Source organism: Xenopus tropicalis, chromosome 6 (genome assembly GCF_000004195.4).
Source record: "Xenopus tropicalis strain Nigerian chromosome 6, UCB_Xtro_10.0, whole genome shotgun sequence".
NCBI lineage: Eukaryota > Metazoa > Chordata > Amphibia > Anura > Pipidae > Xenopus > Xenopus tropicalis.
In genome coordinates this window covers 118,478,792-118,487,568 of record NC_030682.2, presented here as the reverse complement: position 1 = coordinate 118,487,568, position 8,777 = coordinate 118,478,792, and positions in this window count along the sequence as shown.

Sequence of the window (8,777 nt, the reverse complement as noted above, 5' to 3'; positions counted from 1 at the left end):
GTACATAGAATAGGTAAGTTCCCACATGATATTTATATATGTTTACTGGTTTAATGCGAGGCATCATAGTGTGTATACTTATTTTACTTACGCCTGTATGTCCTGATGTGGGGTTTTATTATATGGTAGCGAACATTAGCCTGGGTCTTCAGAATCACTGGGTTCCCTATGGGGGAAAACAAGGAGGCAAGTATAAAAGTCTTACTATATTGCTAGCAGTTATTAGTATATGTTTAGCCCACATCCCTCCGGCTATTGTGAACATACCTGCAGCTCCCCAGCATCCTACCAACAGCTGGCTCATGCATTATCCTCTCTGTGCCCATTTGTTAATATAGGTATTGAACCCGTTATCCAGAATGCTCGGGACCAAGTGTATTCCGGATAAGGGGTCTTTCCGTAATTTGGATCTTCAAACCTTAAGTCTACTTAGAAATCAATAAAACATTAATTAAACCCAATAGGATTATTTTACATCCAGTAATGATTAATTATATCTTAGTTGGGATAAAGTACAAGGTACTGTTTTATTTTTACAGAGAAAAAGGAAATCAATTTTAAAAATCTGAATTATTTGATTAAAATGGGGTCTATGGGAGACAGGCTTTCCGTAATTCGGAGCTTTCTGGATATTGGGTTTCCGGATAAGGGATCCCATACCTGTTTTTAAGTATAATATTGAGGACCCCTGGCTCCCACCATACATATGTGCGCCATACTGTTTGTTGTTTTTTTTTTTTTACTTATAACATAATTTTTATTGAATTTTTAGTCTCATACAAGTCAATACAGCCAGTGATGAAAGTTCAGCATTGTTGTGGACATTGTCATATTCACGAAAATTCAAATATGAAGAGTGCAATAATCATGGCTATATGCATATACATAAACAGCAACAAAAAAGGGGTGTATATGGTGAAGCTAACAGTATGCATACAAATGTAGAGTCACTGTTCCCTGATGATGAGCATAGTTTCCTAACATTATGTAGGTCCTTTTACATTCTAAAATATTTATAACGTTCTCATAGTTAAATATATGTCCCAGTTATTCCACAAAACAATCCACAGTGCCCCTCAGATATGCTGTCATAGATTCCATAATTCCATATATGTGAAAAAGGTCCCAAAAGGGACCGAAACGTCGGTTGTACATGCAATTTTAATACACGAGAGATTTTTTGAAACACAAAGACCCTTGGTGCTGGCTGTTTTATTTTGATATTTATATGATATCCCGTGCACAGGGGCAACTGCAGAGCAGCAGATTTTGGAGTGTGGTGCTGTCGTGTGGACTGTTTTATATATATATATATATATATATATATATATATATATATATATATATATACTGTGTATTCTTTATTGCACCAGCCTCCTTTATATCTGAAGGATGATTGTTCTATCTGTAGCTGGCAGTATTAGGAGCCTTGTCATAGTGCTAAGTGTAATTATGTAATATATAGCTATTAACAGAAAACTCCCCATTAAAAAATATCAATATTTTGGTGATAATCAGCGCTTATGCATTCCACTTGTCCCATAGTGCATTATCTGCTTTCTAGTTGATTGCAGTTATCATTTTACATCTCACATTAATTATTCTTAATATACAGTGAGTAATATTGTGGCAAATGTGCTGTAATTGAGACAAATCAGCTCATTTGGAGCAATTGATACAGTCTGACCTGTTCTTATAAGCAACTGCAAAATGGAAATTTGTAGGGAAAAGGAGGAAATTCACATAGATATCCCTGCAGCAGTGCTTTATTATGTTTTTATAATTCTGTAATTAGTTAGTGAGCAGTATTTTATACTTACTGACTCCTAACACCTCTGGAGATAAAAACCTATTGGGCTGACCGCTTACTTGGGCTATGGCACACGTGGCATTTATAAGTTATAGTGCCTCAGAAGAACCTCTGACAAAAACTCCCTTGATCAACGCTTCCCATAAAACATCATAGGATAGGGTCTCCTTATGGTGGACCCCTGCCATTACAGGAAGGCTGACGCCACCAATGCACAGCAGAGCATTATGATAGCACTCACAAGTGATTTTGACTGCCACTGTTTTTATGGAGCCCCATGCTATTCAAAAGGCCATATGTGCCACAGGACCCCAGAAGTACAATTGTTATACATTGTATAAATTCACTGTTTGAAATAATGCTGGATTTTAAGATGCCCTCAAACATGTATAAGTCACCCTGTTTCAATGTGAAGAAATTTTAGATACTAATGGGATTATGTAATAAAAGGCACTAAGTTTGCCCAGGAGCAGTAACCCATAGCCACCAATGAGTTGATAGAATTTACTTGTCACCTGTTTAAAAGCAAATTGGTTGCTATGGGTTACTGCTACTGGGCACATTAGTGCCTTTTGTTACATATGGGGGTAAATGTTGGTTCTTATGCCTTTGTTTAGATCTCACCCTGCAAAGCCCTTTAATCCCACATACAGATCTCTTGGCAAAGTTGATGGTTGACTCAAATATCCTGCTATCAAAATATACTGAAAATGTGCCATGGTAAGGGGGGCGACATGTCTATACCATAGCAGTTCAATCAAAATATAATCTAAGGAACATGCAGTTTAGTTTTTAGGTTTAGGTTTGTCGTTTTTGAATTTGACTTTCCATTCAGCCTATATTCCCCCTCAAATGTAAATCCAAACTAAAGAGCCGCACATTAAAAATGTTAATATTAATCTTAATACTTAATAGTAAACAAGTCTACTGCCGCGTGTTGTTGGGCACCAAATGACCTGACTCTCTTCCAAATGGTTATTTGTTTTAGAAAGTACCATTTTCATTGAGTAGAGACAGTCTACAACCATCTTTAATGAACGGAACACAAAATTCAAGAATGTGGCCATAATTAGCCATGATTTTGTTTTTATTCCCAATGTAAAATTATTGTTTAAATTAAAGCCACCACAGTTTGGCATTTGAGCTTGTGTTAGGCCTGGGGGGGTGCAAAGTTTTGCATGGTTAGAGAAAATGCAGGGGATGGGGCAGCGCATTGGTGAGACATGGGCACATATGTACATAGACATCAGTACCTACAGGCACAGGGAGCCCTGTACCTAACCAGATAAAGGAATGAATTGCATACAGGCTATGGGGCTGTTTCATGAAAAATCTTAGTCACACATGGCTTTGTGCAAAATCACAGCAATTACAATTTGCGTGCCATTTAACAAAAAAAATGACCAAAAAAAAATTAAGCCACATAAAATCAGAAGTCAATGAAAAACTTTTCAGCAGTAGTTGTTCATCCACGGCTAACTAACTTATGCTGCTGGATTGTTAAAGTAAACCTGACCATGCCACACACATGCAGGGCACAAACTCCAGGAGCAGTAACCCATAGCAACTAAGATGTTTGCGTTTAAACAGGTAAACAATGAGCCTAAGTGCTAAGTGATGGCTTGTTTGACCCATAATTCCCATGAAGTTCCCAGTTCTCAACAACAGGTAAGGCAGGATAGGAAATGGGCTATGTAATGAGAAGTACTATATTTGTATATTTAAAAATGAAAAGGATCTCAACTCACAGAGGATTCTTTTCTTGCAGGCAGTCTTAAAGGCAGACCTTTACCCCAAAACTAAATTCTGGGCATAACTTGGCAGTGCCAGGGCAGTCTGGGTGATGTTACAAAAAGGCTCCTGTTTTTCCAGATTGGAGTGTTAAAAAGTATAAATTTATGTTAGAAATCAAATGCTGCCAATAGTATTCTGTCTCTGTAATCCTTTAAGGCCTTCTAAAATATGATCTTACTGGGTCAGGCAAACTTCAGCAGCCCCGCTGATGGCTAAAACTACAGCTGTCAGCATTGTTAAGGTGGTGGGGTGGGGCTGCTGGGGTGCAAAAAGCTGCATGTCCTTGGAGTAGGGATTATTAAGCAGCAGGTTTATATTAGGCTGCATGTACATTGCGATAGTTAAAGGGGTGGTTCACCCTCAGGTTAACTTTTAGAATTGTAGAAATGGATTTTTCAATTGGTCTTCATTTTTTTTTTTTAAATAGTTTTTGAATTGTTTGCCTTCCTGTTTCAAATGGGGGTCACTCGCTCAAGCAGCAAAAAAAACTATTGCTCTATAAGGCTACAGTTTTATTGTTAGAATATTTGTTATAACTCTTGTTATAATGACTTATTAATACTTATTCTATTTAGGCCCTCCTCTTTCAAACCACTATCTGATTGCTAGGTTAAATTGGACCCTAGCAAAGTCATTCAAAAACTGCAAATAATACAAAATGAAGACCACTCGCACATTGTCACTCTCTACATCATACTAAAATGTAATTTAAAGGTGAACAACCCCTGTTGCATGATTAGTTCTGGACTTCACACAGGATATGACGATTTGTGGAAACTAATATTTGGATATTATACATTATATTTCCCCTTACCCATTCATTCATTGATGGGTTATTAAAATAATTTAATATTAATATTTAATTCTGCCATTTTTCTAATGAATAAAAGATTGAGTTTCGGCCTAACTGGACCCTACCTTCCTGCCCCCCCCCCCCCTTGCAACTGCAGGGTGTGCTTCCTCTGTAGTTTCGCTCCTGTCTGAAGAGAGGAGTTTTGTGCTAGAGGACACATTTTTCCACAGGCTGCAATATAGAAGATCTTTTTAGCTATATACTAAAGTCATGGTGGATGAAGTATTACCTGGGTAAAGCGACTACAGGCTCATTTATAAACACTGCCCTTGGGCAGTAACCTATGGAAACCAATCACGTGTTTGTTTTTCATCCTGCAGCTGGCTGAAAACAAACAATCACTGATTGGTTGCTACGGGTTACTGCCCATGTGCAAATTTACCCAGTTTTCATAAATGAACCCTAGTGTTCAGCAGCTAAAAGAACTGCTGTAATTTTTGTTATTTAACAACCATCAGCAATAACCTGCTCTAATGTTGTTTGAATAGTGAAAGTATCCGACTGGTTGTCATAGGCTACAGGGCTGGGGCAAAACTTGCCCATTATAAACTGGAAGCACAGACCAATGCCACACTTTTTTAAATGACATGTAAATATTAACAGTCACTTCTCTATTTTCTTAAGGATATTGCACCCAAGGATATTGCACCCAAGGATATTGCACCTTCAGCGCTCAGATACTTAAAGAAAGAATCTGGGATTTGTGGTTGTACAACAGCTGGAGTAGACAAACAATAGCAGGTAAAGATAAATGTGCCATTTCCACTGATGGCATTAACTACAGTTTAATTGAAATAATGCATGTAAAATCCAAGCAGCAGTTTTACACCAGGAGCTCTGTGAAATTGCCACTAAAATGTTTGTGTCAAGGCTATTAATTAAGCCCTGAAACGTACATTTATTATCCAGCCACTGAACAGTCCCCAGTGCCGGGCCTTGTCGCTAAATGAATAGGTGATTTAAGGCACAACAAAAGTAGGAGTATTTAATAGTCGTGCAGATGGTTCTATTTCCTATAATTTGTAGCAGGTTTCCGTTTAATATCTTTACATTGAGGCAGAAATGAAAGGGCTGAACTTTTCCATACAGAGATCTTGCTCCAGGTTTAACAGTAGGAAATAAAATGAGCACTGATTTCCAGCGAGCAGATCCCTATAAGTAATAATGTGTGCCCTTCACTCCTTCTCTGGGCTCGCCAGTGGCTCTGCTAATAATATGCTTGGATATTACTGAACTGTGACTGAATCATCATTTGTGCTAAATGTGACAGGGCAAAATGATAATCTTCAATAAACCTCTAAACTACATTAATCTTTCATGGAAGATCAGATGCTGAGCAATATTTGCAGGTGATTTTTCCATTGGTATTTATGGCTAATTCATTGTTAGCATCCACATACATATGCATTAGGGAACATTAACCCATATGTTGGCTCCTGCGGGTTAGCATGGAAACATTGGAGACAAGGTTAGGAGTAGAATTCTCCCTCCTTGGTTCTTGTTTCTGTTCCAGTATAATGTGCTGCTCATGGAAAGGCCATGGAGATTACAATAAGTGATTTGCTGCCTGCTGCTATCCTGCTTATTTTAAACTACAATTCCCAGCATTCACTAGCAGCAGGAAAACCATAACAGTGTTCCCTTTTGTATGCTGTAGTCCTACAGGGGACGCATATACATCCATATGAAAAAGTAAAATTGCTCTGAATGCTCTTCTGAGCATTTTTGCAATTGACATTCTTTTTTTTTCAGGATTTTACATTGCTAATATAATTAAACAGGGGCACCCCCTTTTTTTGTCTGGGAGGTTGGCAAAAGCAACTGATGCAGGAAGCACCTCCTGAAGTTTCTCTGCTCAGTTCTAAGAAATCATGGACTAAAAGAAACAATGTAAACTGCAGTTCAGAAAGTCATTTTAGATGTAGTTATATGGGTGACAATTTATATCCCCTGTAAATTTTATATATTATATATATATATATATATATAGGATCCAGAGAGAACCTGATATTGGTGAATAATATACCTTTTAAATACATAGGTCACAAATACATTCTGGATGTATCCTAATTTTAAAAGTGCAATTTCTGATTTTAACCAAGTTCCTACCAGGACAGCTCTAAAAGGTGCCCAACAGCCACAATAATATTTTAAGCCAGACAAAATCATTGTGAATGGACTTTGCACATGAAAGAATTCATGTAGGAACTTCTGATTAGTACTATGGCAGCTGTGCATCTACTGTAGAGTTGCAGCAGGTCAGCTGGTGGTGGTAGCAAAGACAATGAATCAACGTAGTTACTGCACTAATTATGTGTTTGACCATCTTCCAGCTGGATAATTCTCAGAGTATTATCTCCTGAACTAAATTCTGGTCTAGTGGTAGAACTGCTGTACCATGGCTTGGCTTGGCAGTGCCATCATCTTTACTCTATCCTGCCTGAAGGATTAATGTAACATATTAGGTGTACCATTTGTTGCTCTTTTTGTTTGACCCTAGTGGAAGGGGATCCGGGGGATTGAGCTGCAGTGGAAGTACATATTTAACTGATTCAACAAATAAAAACATATAGACAGATTTTGGACATTTTTCCACTATAATTCAGATCATTTAGTAGGCAGTCTTCTTTTTTTAAAACAGGCTGGGGTGGTATATCTGGTGTTAGAAGTAGCAGTGCCCGTGGTTGTACACCCATAATATCCACCAGCCTAGGGACTAAGGATCTCTAGATGTCCTATAGACAGTCCTGCGCTGCTGAAGGTGGTACAGTGATTTTTTAACCCAAATCAGCTGTCTAGCCTCTGAACTAATAGTACATTTTTTGCTGTGCCTCTGTTTTTGCCCTTTTTCATGTTCAAGACAATTATAACTATTGGGTTAAGAACCACTGGCTCCCATTCTGAATAAATTGCACTGCAGTTATTAGTACAGGTATGGGATCCGTTATCCGGAAACCCGTTATCCAGAATTCCGAATTACGGAAAGCCTGTCTCCCATGGCTAGACTCCATTTTAATAAAATAATTCAAATTTTTAAAATCAATTTCCTATTTTTCTGTAATAATAAAACAGTACCTTCTCTTTGATCCCAACTAAGATATAATTTTTAGTAGACTTAAGGTATGGAGATCCGAAATACAGAAAGACCCCTTATCCAGAATTCTCTTGGTCCCGAGCATTCTGGATAACGGGTCCTATACCTGTACACACAAGCCTATGCAAGCGCCCAGTTTATACTGTTTGGTAGTGTGACACTATCTGAGATCCCAAACTATACCAAATCACTCTGCTTTCTGGATGTTTGTTCTGTAGAGAAGACAGTAACACTTCATTTAAGACAGGCTTTCTAATAAATAGGAAATATTTTCTTTTAAAGCAGAGGTTCCCATTTATGGGGGTGCCCAATCCAGCCTGAAGACCAGTTAGGGTGAGATTTCAAGTGAATACCTATTTGTTGTTGAATATACTCTTGGAAACCCAGCCTCAAGGTCAATTATGGTGACAATTTGGAGGAAATATTTTTATTTCACTGAAAGAAGAAAGTACTATTTATATTCAATAGGAGTCATTCTTTCACATCAGAAATGCACTGTACTGATAAAAAACTGGATTCAGTTTCTATTAACGGATTTCCAAATAAGCCCAGCCTGAAACCCAAGGCTCTGTCTGTCTGTATTGTAATGAAATGCATGGCTACCACGGATAATAATAATTGCTGCAATAGCTCGTTACAGCTCCCAGATGATTTGGTGCTGTCACAGGCGCACTGTCCTCTGACATCCCAAGAGGCGAGCGGCATCACTGACTGCATCCTCTGATTGGTGCTGTGATATATTGCTGGCGAAAATTAAAAGGTCTTCGTGTCAAAATAATTCATGATATGCATATCTTCCATTTTGATGAAATGGCTGATATCTGGATTAGCAAGATAATAAAACTGATCAGGCTACAGTTAAACAATTTAAACTGGAGAGCTGTTCATTTTATAGGTGTCACTTGTCAGATCGTAGGGTCAAGAGAAAATGAAAGGCTCTCCTCAGTAACCTTCTGATGATTTGGACCAGGAATATTCTTCATGATTTGCCCAAAGTTTTCCCATCACAGTACTGCCGCGTGGCATTAAAGGACTAGGCTCCATTCTGACATTCAAATCCTTGGAATGACAGGTTATTAGAAAAGCAGAGCTAACTGTACATACATTAAAAGGCACGCTCTTGACCTGTAATTTCACCTAACAGTATGAATTAAGGCTAGGGTAAAAATGCTGTTTCAAAAGCTATTGCTTACAACTATGCATTCCAATATTGTTTACTGGGTAGG